The sequence below is a fragment of the Myotis yumanensis genome, unplaced genomic scaffold (assembly GCF_028538775.1).
Source record: "Myotis yumanensis isolate MYYU_CA2020_CCGP unplaced genomic scaffold, mMyoYum1.0.hap1 SCAF_14, whole genome shotgun sequence".
NCBI classification, from domain to species: Eukaryota; Metazoa; Chordata; class Mammalia; order Chiroptera; family Vespertilionidae; genus Myotis; species Myotis yumanensis.
In genome coordinates, this window is record NW_027223765.1 from 49,885,009 (window position 1) to 49,899,210 (window position 14,202).

The 14,202-nt window shown below is 47.2% G+C and overlaps 1 long non-coding RNA gene across 3 annotated transcripts in view; it reads left to right on the forward strand.

Moving 5' to 3' along the window:
- The window catches only part of LOC138992267 (uncharacterized), an 18,980-nt gene continuing 4,778 nt past the window's right edge, over window positions 1–14,202 (forward strand). Inside the window, exons 1-6 of one of the 3 annotated variants that reach the window (XR_011468077.1) lie at window positions 1–2,641; window positions 4,889–5,087; window positions 7,330–7,418; window positions 9,455–9,580; window positions 10,331–10,478; window positions 13,456–13,520. This is a non-coding gene — a long non-coding RNA (uncharacterized lncRNA). Of the gene's footprint in view, window positions 2,642–4,888; window positions 5,088–7,329; window positions 7,419–9,454; window positions 10,479–13,455; window positions 13,521–14,202 lie in introns of all 3 variants that reach the window. The other 2 variants (XR_011468076.1, XR_011468078.1) reach the window with 2 other exon arrangements.

Consider the following 14,202-nt stretch of genomic DNA (forward strand, 5'->3'; position numbering starts at 1 on the left):
AGCAAGAGACTCTCCCGATTCAAGGAAGGGGTTGGTAGTTTTGGATCTTGGTGTGTTGGGAATTCACAGCCGAAAGGTAGGTGAGGTCATTCTGGCCAGAGGAAGCGAGCCCAGCAAGCCCAGGTGTGAAGAAATGCAGAACAGAGAGTAATTCTGGGTGCAGTTCCCTGGGAGGAGGTGATGGGTTGGAGAAGTGGGCGCCAGATAGTGAAGGGCCTTAAATGTCATTAGGCCTTCATCTTAGGAACATACAGTTTAACCAGATGTAACTATCAGAGATTTTCGTAGGCCCAGCATTGTGCAATTGCCGAAATTAGAGAATTAAAGCACTTGAATCTTCCTTTTTCTTGCATTTTGATTATCTTTTGCCTTAAACTTGTCTTTACGCTTCTCTCTCTCTCAAGTCCTAATCAAAAAGCTCCCCCTAAACCAAGCCTAAGGTCTCCTCCTTCTTGCCCCACTTTCTACTCTTACAGTTGCATCTTTCTAATAAATCCCCGCTCCTGTCGCTGATGGAAGCAGTTACATTAGTCGTTCACCTTGTAGGGCTGTGGGTGATTGTGGTATCTGTTATTCTTATTTTTCACAACCTGACCTATCCAAACCCTTCGTTTTATACACGGATGAAAGGAAGGGCATCGCCCTTGGCATCCTGGGCCAAAAATTGGGGCCAGACCTCAAGGCGCTGCCTGTCTTTCTAAACGATTGGACCCCACCGTTAGGGGCTGGCCGCCTGCCTCTGGGCTCTGGGAACAGTGGCCCTTCTGGCCCAGGAAAGCCAGACAGTTACCTTCTCCGGCCAATGATGCTCTACACCCCACGTGCACTCTCAGAACTTACCTCCACCAAAGCTGCCCTCTTCCTTCCCCCTCCAGACTCCAGGCCCTTCATCGCACCCTCCTAGGAGCTCCCATGCCACCTTCTGCTGCAGCACCTCCCTGAGCCCAGCTACCTGGCTCCCACTTCCACCTTCAGGTGACAATGAGCAACACTCGGGCCCAGACCGCCTAGAGTTTAAGCAGCCTATTTCCCACACATCACCAATGCACCTCTCCCCGAAGCAGTGGACACCTGGTTCGTAGATGGCAGAGCCCGCACACACAGCGGTCAATGCGGGGTCGGTTATGCCATTGTCTCCCACGCCCAGACCATAGGTTAGGGGCCCTTCCCCCCGCACCTCCTTGCAGAAGGCAGAACTTACCACCCTTACTTGAGCATTAGCTCTAGCAACTGAACAGATACCAACATCTATACCGACTCCCCTCTGCCTTTCACATCCTCCACTCACGCTACAATCTGAGCGGAGCAGGGCTTCCTCATAACCAGAGGGTCCCTGATCTCCAACACCAGCCTCGTTCTCAAGCTCCTTCATGCAGCAAGACCCCCCAAAGCGCTAGCAGTAACCCATTGCCAGGGGCATCCATCTGATACAGGACTCCCTGCCCTAGGGAACAACAAGGCGGACAGGGAGGCAAAAAGGGCAGCCACACACTGGTGTGCAGAACCCCAACTCCTAGCTGTCCCCACCCTTCACCCCTCCGGCACCACTGCAGACATGCCCCGACACACAGGCAGGAGCTGCTTGGGGAGAGCCTGGCTCACGGCCGCAGGAGGGCATCCTCCCACAAGAGCAGACACCCCATCCTGACCCAGACCCACAGCTCCCTCCACTGGATGGCGGCCCTCCTTAAATTCCTTCACCCCGAATCCCATCACCAGAAGGCCACGCACCTCAAGCACATACACAGTCAATGTTCTACTTGCTCTCAGACCTCTCCCCAGGGGCCCTCAAAACGCCCCATCTTCCGCCAGGCCAGAGGGCACATTCCCGGTCAAGATCAGCAGGTTGGTTTCATACACATGCCCCCTGTAAGGCGTTTCAAGTGTCTACTACCCTTTGTAGACACTTCCTCTGGGTGGGCAGAAGCTTTCCCGCCACCCAGAAAAGGCTCCCGAGGTGGGCGAGGCCCTCGCTAAACATTCTCTTCCTGCTTTGGCCTGCCCACCTTCCTACAGGCAGTCTGGCCTTCCTCTCTAAAGTTGCCCAAGGGGTTCCACTGCCCTGCAGATCCGCTAGAGCCTACACACCCATAGCCATCCTCAAGCCTCTGGCAACATCAAGAAAATGAACTCAATCCTGAAGCAACACCTCACTAAGTTAAGTGTGGAGGCCCAAGAAACCTGTATACCCCGCTTCCCTTCGCCCTCATTCGCATTCAGTCAACCCCTCGAGCCCTCCATCCTCAGCCCTTTTGAGCTTATGTATGGCAGGCCCTTCCTACTGGGAAACTTCCAACCTCTTCTTGCCCTTTGGCCTCAGCTCCCTACCCTCAGCCTCCCTCACCTACCCGTTCTTCCCAGGCCTCCCCCTGACTCTCCTCTTCGTCCCCCACCAGAGCCGGGAGGTTGTGTTCCTCCAGGCAGCCTGCAGCACAGGGACGCTGAAGCCCAAGTGGACAGGCCCACACCAGCTACTCCTGACCACACCGATGGCAGCCCAGCTGCAGGGATGTCCATCCTGGGTCCACTCCTTCAAGTTGAAGAGGGCCCCTGCACCCCAGGCTCCACACCAAGCAGCTTGTATCGGAGTGTCAACCTCGGACCGACTTGCCTCAAACTTAACACAAATTCCTGAGGAACCGTAAGCCCTGGACCCTTACCGTAATCCTCTATGAACCAGGCTTCCCCCATCACCCCTTACTGTCCTGTCTGTGCTGGTCCCTGTCTCTCAGCCCTGCCCCACCCCGCCAGCCCCCTCCCTACCCAGCAACCTACCGCAGAACAACCTATCCTTACTCGCAGTCCCCGTTCCTCTTGGTCCCAGTACTGAACACAGTTGCTGACCTTGTGGGATTGTTATCTTCAGGGAGATTTCATAGACTTTTCTTGGGACCAAATAAACTTCTGGCTAGAAGTCAACTTGGGATTAACTTAACTAGAATTTAGCCAGGGAGGCCCTTACCATTTATTCTGGCCAGTAGTACTCCTCAGGATCTCCCTTGTCATTTTTTGTTTTTTAATGCCCCATTGCCTTATACATCTGGTTGGAATTATATCCATCACTGTTAGAGTCTACAATGACCCCCCCCCCCCCCCCAGGCTTCCCCTCCTCTTATTGTCCTTCCCATACCTCTTTTTTTAAAAAATATTTTTTTATTGATTTTTACAGAGAGGAAGGGAGAGGAATAGAGAGTTAGAAACATTGATGAGAGAGAAACATTGATTCAGCTGCCTCCTGCACACTCCCCTCTGGGGATGTGCCTGCAACCAAGGTACATGCCCTTGACCAGAATCGAACCTGGGACCCTTCAGTCCACAGGCCGATGCTCTATCCACTGAGCCAAACCAGTTAGGGCCTCCCCATACCTCTTAAACATCTCCTAAGTCCTCACTCTCTCTCTTGAACCCTCAACACATCACCTCCTGAACACCACCAACCCCACTCGAGCAGAACTGCTGGCTCTGACTTACCCTCATCAACTAGCAACACAGCATCCCCAACCTTCCTTACACGCATGGGCCAACTCCAATCTGTCCTTCCATTATAAGATACATGGAGGGCCCCTGTTCCAACTCATGCCTCAACGAACTTTATAACTTCCAAATCACAGACATGACAAGAGGAACACTCGCAGGCAGAGCTGTTCAGTTACTTCAGTCCTATTAAAATCACTGAACACTCATCCAGCAAAGCCCCCATCTTAGGACCAGTAACAACCACACTGTCTGAGCATGTCAGGCGCCTCTGCATCAGCAGAACACTCTCTGCAGGAAAGGTTAGGACATCTTGACCAACGGTTATGCAACTTAACTCTCAACCTTCAGCCTTCCTCGGCTGGGCTAGCTATTTCGTCACCCAAACGGCCCCTTTCCTGAAACCCATTCGATTCTCGGCCTGGCCCATCATCTCAGTGACCTTCCCAGCAAGCTGTACCTCCTGCCCCTTTGGTGTGTTAGCTCTTTCCCCTGGCAGAGTTACAATTCTTGTAACTTTTCCATTCAACCAGTACCTGCTATTCTAATTACCCTGGGGAAAGAAGCAGGGCAAAAAACAAAACAAAAAAAACCTGTTACCTAAGTGGGTTGATGGGTTGATATGAAGGAGTCAACTGTCTAAATTTCTAACTAAACCTTTTTTTGGGGGGGGAGGGGACGGCGGAATTACACTCCATCTTTAATCAAGTAGGGACAAATCCCACCCCCCCTCCCCCACCCCAAACACACACACAGATCTACAGTTTGAAGGCAAAGGGAACAGATAAAAGAGAGGAAATTTTAGCCTGGCCAGTGTGGCTCGGTTATTTGGGCATCTTCCTTCCTGTGCCCGGAAGGTTTGTCAGTTTGATTCCCTGTCAGGGCACATGCACAGGCTTCAGCTTAATCCCTGCCAGGGGTGTGGCGTGCAGGGGGCAGCCTATCGATGTTTCTCTCTTCCCCTCTCCCTTACTCTCTCTAGAAAAAGAAAAAAACTTTTAAAGATAACTCTCCCCTCCCCCTTAGGTTTTCCAGACCTGTTGTAGCTTCACTGAAATGTTCTGAATAAAGAATTGAGGCAGGTCGCTATACAGAGAAACTGCTGGCATTCTTAGCCAGGGAAGAATTATGGCAGAATAGCCGATACTTCTGAGTCCCAGTCATGGGCTGAGAAAGCATATTCTGATTGTAGCAACTGACCAGCCAATCCAGAGTTCACTTAGTTCAGTGGCTAGAAGTCAGGGCTGTTGGCTGTATGCTCCCATTTCCTTCCCTGGGCAAAGGGCCATGAGTGGTCCAAGCTGGAGAGCTACGTCTTCCCCTAATGTGTGAGCCCCCTCCTCCTGCTCCACTGAACTGGCCCTTGAGCAGGAGTCAGTGCTGGAGGCTGAACCTTTTTTTTTTTCTGTTTCAGATTCTGAGAATTCTCTCTGACAAAGGCATGAGAGGGAAGTGCCCCGCCTCTGACTCCACCTTTGCAAGCCTGCTTTATTCCCACAGCCATCAGAATAATGCTTCTGAGCGTCTTGCATATGGCCGTGCTAATCATTAGAGGAATTCAGCTTGTGGCTTGAGTCCTTTACCAGAGAGTGCCTCTGAAGGAGATAAGGGAGGTATGTACAGAAATGATGATCGCTTACCAAAGATTTGCAGGAGCCTCATGACAGGACTCACATCAACTAGAGTCAACAGACTAAGAACAAAGTTTCACAACCTTGCTCAGACCTCTGCTGGAGCCCAGGTGTCTGTAGTCCTCCATCACCTCTTGCCCCTCCCCTTTTACCTTCCACTGACAGAGAAGAACCCTGAGTTCTGTACTTTTTTAAAAAAATATATTTTATTGATTTTTTACAGAGAGGAAGGGAGAGGGATAGAGAGTTAGAAACATCGATGAGAGAGAAACATCGATCAGCTGCCTCCTGCACACCTCCTACTGGGGATGTGCCCTCAACCAAGGTACACGCCCTTGACCGGAATCGAACCAGGGACCTTTCAGTCCGCAGGCCGACGCTCTATCCACTGAGCCAAACCGGTTAGGGCAGTTCTGTACTTTCTTAACATGGTTCTTCAGGACCCCAGTGCTCCCTCTTCTTGGCTCAGTGGCTTTCTGAATAAAGTGACTTTTCTTGCCCCAGCACATTGTCACTCAACTGAATTCTGTTGTGCAGCAAGCAGGCGAGGTCAGACTCGGTTACAGGCACAGGCACTCCACGTTTTACATCCCATTTCCAGGATTTCACAAACAAGAAGCCCGTCCTCCATGACCCACAGAGAAGAAATCCCAGTGAAACCTTGAAGAAGAGAGTATTTGGGTGACAACAAATGGAGAACTGATATAAAGAGGGAAAAATTGGATCAGGGAAGACAGAAGGATGGACTTGAGATGGTTTCATTAGAAATTTAGACAGGTGACTCCGTGAGCCCACTTAGGTAACAGGTGTTTTTATTATTTTTGCCCTGCTGCTTTCCCCAGGATCATTGGAACAGCAGGTATTGATTGAATGGAGAAGTTACAAGAACTTATGTAGGAAGATTGCCAAAGGGTTGAGTATGTGAGTGTGTGGCTAAGTGATTGGTGATGCCTAACTTAGGGATTCAAGGAGAGGACTGGGGCTGTGTGTAGAGCCACACAGGCACTCTCCAGACAAGCCTTGGGTCCTTCTCCAAGTAACTGTGTACGATTAGACAAGTCAGGTGGTTTGTTCAAGGTCACGGAGCAAAGTCATTGTTCAATTCAATATGGCCTGCAATGAAGAGGGACTGACATCCAAGGCAGATCCAGGCACCGGCGCTATCACAGTGCCAGGCTACTTTTAGGAACAGGAGTAGGGTATAGAGTCGGCGTGGAAGTCCAGGTTTCATTTCCAAAATTAAAGCTTGTGATTCCTGGGTCCTGGGTGAGACCACGCAGTGGGGGGAAAGAGCTCTGGACTTAAGGCTAAGGAACTGTGAAGCTGGGATCTTACTGTGTAGGTTGCCCATTTCAAATCAGGGCTGAGAGGACGAGCCAGCTCCTCAGATCTGGAGTGGGTGGGAGGAAGTAAGTGGAAGCAGTGGGGGCCATGAGCAGAGTGAATTGGTGGTATTGCTGGGTGGTGAGCAGCTGCAAAGCGAAGGCGTTTTGAATGAGGGTGGAAACGCAATGACCAGGAGAGAAAGCGAAGGACTAGGAAGCTGTACTTCCTCTTGGCCCCACGTTCCTGAGTGTGTATGAACGAACAGCCTCTAACCCAGGGTTTTTTTCTGTTGTTTTGTTTTTTAATATGTTTTTATTGATGTCAGAGAGGAAGGAAGAGGGAGAGAGAGAGAGAAACATCAATGATGAGAGAGAATCACTGATTGGCTGCCTCCTACATGCCCCACACTGGGGTTTGAACCCGGGCATGTGCCCTGACTGGGAGTCCAACCATGACCTCCTGGTTCATAGGTCAACACTCAGCCACTGAGCCACACCAGCTGGGCTAACCCAGAGGGTTTTGAGAAAAGCAAACTCCTCAAAGACCAAGGGTCTGATTTTATCAGCATCGATATTCTGCTCATTGCAGACGCTTGAGAAAAGGTGTCTGGGAACCTCTGCGAAGAGGTTGCCAACGTTGTCAGGACACCACCGACGGATCCCCGGAGCTGCGTGGTCACTGCCCCCAGGCCATCTTAGATTTGTGCTGTATAATAGCTGCATTGAAGGCTGATCATTCAGTGGCAAATTGTCCCTTTTACTTCTTACATCCAGTCTGTACAAAAAAATTTATGCCATTATAAGAGATTTCTGATAAGTGGTAAACAAACCTTTGACCATGTGTTTCAAGCTTACAGTGGCCTGGACCAAAACTGCTACAAATTCTGGATCTTTTGTAGGTCTTCAGAAACATAGGAATAATGCAGACATGTGGCTCTATGGCTTTGAAGCGCAAACAGTGATTTTTGGAGCTTTTCATATTTTCCAGGTAGGGATTCAGCTTCGCTCCTCCATTGCCGTCGTGGAGGTCTGAGGTTTGTTACAACAACGGGAGTTGGATAGCATTCCGTGAGGGATCATCACTGCCCCATGATCATGGGAACAGATAATATTTCAAGTATCATCTATTAACCCTCTTTAAAAATAGGTTAAAACAGTATCAAGGATTAATTCAGAATTATGCAGTTATTTGCTAATGATCAGTAACCTACCGATCAATTACTGTTAATGCTTGGCTGGGTTACGAGGACTAACTGTGTTCACTCATAAACTCACGCGTGCATTGCTGCGGTCGTGCTCGGTGAGCAGCTGCGACTGGGGTCCTTGTGGTCATTTGGGGCAGCTGAAGTTAGTGCAGATACTTAACAACAGAAAATGGTGTTTAGACAGCATGTCCATTCCTGAAAGCCTGCTACTTAGTAAATTAAAATACTGAAAAGGAACCAAACACAATGAAGTGTTCAGTTCACTTATCATTTGATAATCATATTTTCATATTATGCTCCTCGTGACTAAAACCAAAAAGTAAGTCAAGACTTAAAAAAACAACAACACAAGCTATATAAATGGAAGCTACCAGAAGTAGGATGAGAGTCAAGAATTCTTGGCTCAATTCTCCTATGATTACCGCACAATGTGGGGAGTAGTGCGGAACATCACTCAGCTGCCATGGGGCCAGGAGTACGAGGTGACAGGGCGGCCTGCGAGCTACGTGCTGGAGAACATGTGTAGCCATTTGCTTGACTGGGAGAGGGCCCAGTGTAAGCATCATCTGTCCAGGTTTCCAGAGTCAGTGGGTAGGTGATTTTTGATTGTCTTCAGTTTTTATATGTTGACCATAAATTATTTCCTTGAAAACATCTTGGAGCTGAGATTGTTGCAACCTGAAGGTGACCAGTTGGCAACTCAGTAGCATCAAGAGGCCTCCTTTGGCACCAACTGGTTTTAGTTCTTAGCCTTTTGTGTCCCCCACTGTGGGAAATGAGGTTCTGGGCAGGAAATTTCCTTTTATCAGGTTTAAAAATACTCTAACTGACCAAAACCAGAGTCCCAAGGCTTGAAATTAGTGTTCTGTTTAATCTTACTGCACAACATACGTTTGTTTTTTAATATATTTTTATTGATTTCAGAGAGGAAGGGAGAGGGAGAGATAGAAACATCAGTGATGAGAATCACTGATCGGCTGCCTCCTGCACCCCCCTCTACTGGGCATCGAGCCTGAAACCTGGGCATGTGCCCTGACCGGGAATTGAACTGTTGACCTCCTGGTCAATGCTCAGCCACTGAGCAACACTGGCCGGGCCATACATTTGTTTTTTAAAAAGCAGCTCAATAAGATCAAAAACTAAAACATTCTAAAATGCTTGGTTTATCCTATAAAACATGGCTTAAGGGGTCTTAGTCATCTTCTATGACAGGAACTTTCTAATCATGTTACTGTACTAAGAAATAAGTCTAAGTATACTACCCTCTACTGTGTGGTTTCACCTAAGTCAGTGGTCGGCAAACTCTGGCTCGCTAGCCACATGCGGCTCTTTGGCCCCTTGAGTGTGGCTCTTCCACAAAATACCACGTGCGGGCGCGCATGTACAGTGCGATTGAAACTTCGTGGCCCATGCGCAGAAGTCAGTATTTTGTGGAAGAGCCACATTGAAGGGGCCAAAGAGCTGCATGTGGCTCGCGAGCCGCAGTTTGCCGACCACTGACCTAAGTGAACCTCAGAAGTAGGAAGAACTTGCTCCCAGTATCAGATGGCTGGTATGAGGGGAGCAGGACCCGGGTTCGGTTCTCCTAGCTCGTGTCCAGTGTGCGTTCTCATACCAGATGGCCTCATTTCAAAAAGAGATTTGTTGGATTCCAACTTTATTTTCACCTCCAAAGTGTTACTTTGAGACTTTAAAGTATTCTACTGGTATTTGTAATTATTAAGAATAACGCTTGAACAGTATATATTAAAAATTACAAACGCATAGGACTGATTATGGAGAATATTTATCAAAATGCTAACAGCAGCTGTCTCTGCAGTGTGGAACTTCAAGGCAATTGCACTTAAGCTGCTTGAATTTCTTTTGCAACGAGCATGTATTATTTTTTAGAGAAATAAGAAAAAAATTGACTCCCACTCCTCAAAACTGTATCCTTTGTCCTAAGGTAAGTGATTCTACTTATCAGCAGTCTTGGAGTTTGCAGTTTCCCCATTTGCACAGGGACTGGATAGCCTGTCTTATTTCTTTTAGCATCGCTTACCTGTCATCCTCACCTACTAATCTTAGGCAGTTGGGCTAAAATGGTAAAAGGATAACAACATGTATATTTTAAGGAAGATGTGTTTGGAGACTTCCCTCTCCTTAAGACCAAGAGCAAGTTCAAGCCTTGATTGAACAGCCATTGTTGCTCTCTGATCACTTCCGTGCAAGTGGTTTTATGGTGGGGGTTGAGGGAAAGGATTATTTCAGGAAACTGACATTTTAATCCTACTTTTTTTCCCTCTAGCAGGAACTAAATTTTTTAAAAAATATATTATTATTGATATCAGAGAGGAAAGGAGAGGGAGAGATAGAAACATCAATGATGATAATCATTGATTGGCTGCCTCCTGCATGCCCCACAGGGGGTTGAGCCCACAATCCAGGCACGTGCCCGGACCGGGAATGGAACTGTGGCCTCCTGGTTCATAGGTTGACGCTCAACAACTGAGCCACCATGGCTGGGCTCTGCTAACTTTTAAATGGACACAGGAATAGTACATTCGCTATGACCGTTTAACAGATTGTAGGATCCTGGGTTCTGTGAAGGGCACTTATATTTATAATTGCTTCAAGAAATGAATGATCACTGTTTATAAGGTTTTATAACAAGCAGTTTTAGAAATCCATAAGCACATGCTCTCAATTGCTTTAGGCATAGCCAGCATTTTAACAGCCTCCCACCCACCATGCAGCGCCCACAGGAAACTCCTTTTGAAGCAGCTCTGGTCACAGATCCCATGGCAAATCATGGATGCCCTCTCAGTACAACACTGATGACAGCCACTCTCTTGGCCTTTAAGGTAGTGCTTCCAATACTTTACCATTAACTCTCTTCTTTGCAACAGGTCAGGATTTCCCAATCCATTATTATTCCTCTTACTCCAGTCTTATAAATGAATGTTGAATGGCATCAAATTATTTCAATTGATGGAGATTTTTCTCCTCTAATTATATATATATGTAAAATCTTCATTGTTGAGAAAATTACAGATGTCCCTCTTACCCCCTTCCACCCGGTTCCCCCCACCCCAGGCATTTACCACCCCACTGTGTCCATATATAAGATCTTTGGTTAATCTCTTCCCACCCCCCACCTCCTTCCCTCAGATTTCTCAGTCTGTTCCATGTTTCCACACCCCTGATTCTATTTTATTCACTAATTTTGCTCATTAGATTTGTTCGTTTTTTATTTCTAGATTCAATTGTTGATAGATACATATTTATTGCCATTTTATTGTTCATATATTTTATCTTCTCAAGAATACCTTTCAACATTTCATGTAATACTGGTTTGGTGGTGATGAACTCCTTTAGCTTTTTCTTGTCTGTGAAGCTCTTTATCTGACCTTCAGTTCTAAATGAGAGCTTTGCTGGGTAATCTTGGTCCTTGTGGTTCATCACTTTGAAAATTTCTTGCCACTGCCTTCTGGCCTGCAAAGTTTCTGTTGAGAAATCACCTGAAAGTCGTATGGGCACTCCCTTGTAGGTAACTGCTTTTCTCTTACTGCTTTTAAGATTCTTTGTCTTTAACCCTTGGCATTTTAATTATGATGTGTCTTGGTGTGGGCCTGTTTGGGTTCCTCTTGCTGGGGACTCTATGCTTCCTGGACTTGTAGTCCATTTCTTTCACCAGGTAAGGAAAGTTTTCTGTCATTATTTCTCCAAATAGGTTTTCAATATCTTGTCTCTCCTCCTTCTTGCACCCAATGTGAATGTTGGTACGCTTGAAGTCCCATGGGCTCCTTACACTATCTTCATATTTCTAGATTTTTTTTTTCTTTTTGCTCTTCCGATTGGGTGTTCTTTGCTTCCTCATATTCCAAATCATTGATTTTATTCGCAGAATCCTCTACTGTTGAATCCCTGTAAATTATTCTTTATTTCAGTACTGTCTGCTTAATTTCTTACTGGTCCTTTTTCATGTCATTGACATTCTAAGATCCTTGAAAGTCTTATGAAGATCCTTGAGTAACCTTATAACCATGGTTTTGAACTCTGTATCCAGTAGTTTGCTTGGTTCCATTTATTTCATTTGTGACAGGTTTCTTTGTCTCTGCATTTTGGGTGCTTCCCTGTGTTTGTTTCTATGTATTGGGTAGAGCTGCTATGTCTCCTGGAATTGGTAAGTGGCCTTATGTAGTAGGTGTCCTATAGGGCCCAGTGACTTAGCCTCCCCAGTGTCCGGAGCTGGGCACTCTAGGTGTGCCCCTTTATGGGCTGTGTGCACAGCCTTGTTGTAGTTGAGCCTTGATTGCTATTGGTGTATCTGGGAGGAATTGACCTCCAGGCCATTTGACTGTGGGGACCAACTGTGACTACAGTGGGAGAGCTGCTGTGCAGAAAATATACCCCCATGGAGCAGGACTTGCTTCAGTGGGGCTTTGGTGCTGAGTCTGCCTCTTGAGTGTGTCGCTTGTGGATGTGTACAGTTGTAATCTGGTATGGTCTGAAGCTGTTCACTGGGTGTACTGGCTCTAGGGCAGCGATGGCAAACCTTTTGAGCTCGGCGTGTCAGCATTTTGAAAAACCCTAACTTAACTCTGGTGCCATGTCACATACAGACATTTTTTGATATTTGCAACCATAGTAAAACAAAGACTTATATTTTTGATATTTCATATATTTAAATGCCATTTGACAAAGAAAAATCAACCAAAAAAATGAGTTCGCATGTCACCTCTGACACGCGTGCCATAGGTTCGCCATCATTGCTCTAGGGCCTCCAGGGAGGTGCCCAAGCTAGACCCAGCTGTGAAGCAAGGCAGGCTGGCACTAGTGCCAGGTCTTGGACCTTTTATTATAGGTTGGGGGCATGCTGTCACCAGCTGCAGCTTGTTTGATTTTAGGAAAGTCTGAAGCCTGAGCCAGGACAGGCCATTCATATGGAAAAGCTGCTGCAAAGTTTGGGTGGGGCTGCAAATTGGATGGGGCGGGGTCTCAGGGAATCACTAGGCAGAGCAAACAGGGCGTCACTGATGGAAACTCAGATATGGCTGCCAGTCAGCCCTACACTAGGGGAGGTCCCAGCACAGGAACAATAACCCTCTGAGGACCCCAGTCTGGGAGAAAGCCACCCCGAGTTCCTGCCCTGATGCCAGATAACCCAGCTCCTCCCCTTATGTGTCTGGGTCCTCCAGAGATGCTGTCCAGCACGGGAGCTCAGAGGAAGAGGGACCTTGTAAGTTGATGCAGGGCCCTTTAAAAGGAACACCTGTCTCCAGCAGCCTGCATGTCACTCAGCCCCAATCCCCCTGGTTTTTACAGCCCATCGTTACAGGGACTTCTCTTCCCAGCTCTGGGGGTCTGGTGTGGGGCTAGGGCCCTTGCTCCTCACGGGAGGCCTCCACAGAGTGTCTCCCTCCCGATTAGCAAAAACCACACCCATGGATGTGCTACCAGTCTCTAGGTGCTTCTCTCTTCTCTAGTTGTAGGACTTTCCATTCAGCCAGCTTCCGGGCAGTTTTCAATGATGGTGGTTCTGTATTTTAGTTGTAATTTTGATGTGGTTGTGGGAGGCGAGTACAGGGGTTTACCTATGCTGCCATCTTGGTTCTCTCTCCCCTCCAATATTTTAATGCATCATTCCCATCAGCATAGAAACATGCTCTGAAATAAAAAAGCCTCATACTTCTCTCCTCTTCCTTTTCCAATAAAATGACAGTTCCTACTCTCTAAACTCACCTCTACCAAAACTGTTCTTGTCCAGGTTCCCATTCCAAACCCCTGGGATCATCCTTGATTCATTTTCTCATCCTCTGCCCCATTCCAATCTTTCAGCAGATCCAGCGGCCGCTACAGTCCATGCCACATTACCTGGCGTCCCCCCAGCTGAGTGCCACAAGGTGAGTCAAACTGGGCCATTACTCTGCTTAAAACCTCCAGATGTTTGCATGGTCTCTCCCTCCCTCCTTTTTATTGAAATGTAACCTTACCAGAGACCCGCTGTGACACCCCATAGAAGATAGCCCTTCATACCCTATTTCACTCTGTCTCCTTTATCAGGTTTCATATTTTAATCACAGCACTAATCCCCATCTGACTCACTGAGTTTATTTTATAATTAGGGGAGGGGGAGAGACAAGGGACAACCTCATTTTCCTCACTGCTATTACCATGGTTCTGTTTGTTGGGGGGGAAATCCCTTTGCCAATATGTAGTTTTTTTTAACTGTTTACTGAGGTTGGCCTTGGATCTTTCTGGAATTCAGGCTTATGACAGCCTCCTAAAGACTAACTTCCCACCTTCTATGGCTACGTTTTCTATGGAAAGCTTAGGATATAAGTACCTTCTGTTTTTTGTGCACCAGTGGGAGACACTTAGTTTTGGTCTGCAATATATAGCATGTACTCTTCTTTCTAAAATTCAGGAGGCTTAAAAATAAGAAATGATGGACTTGTGTTACTTACCTGTTTTACCAATGAGGCCGTTAGTATTTGAACTCAGGTACCATAGAGCCTCTGGCTGTAACCCATTATACCATAAACCAGAGAGGTTTAAATGACAAAAAGAACATTTTAACATTAC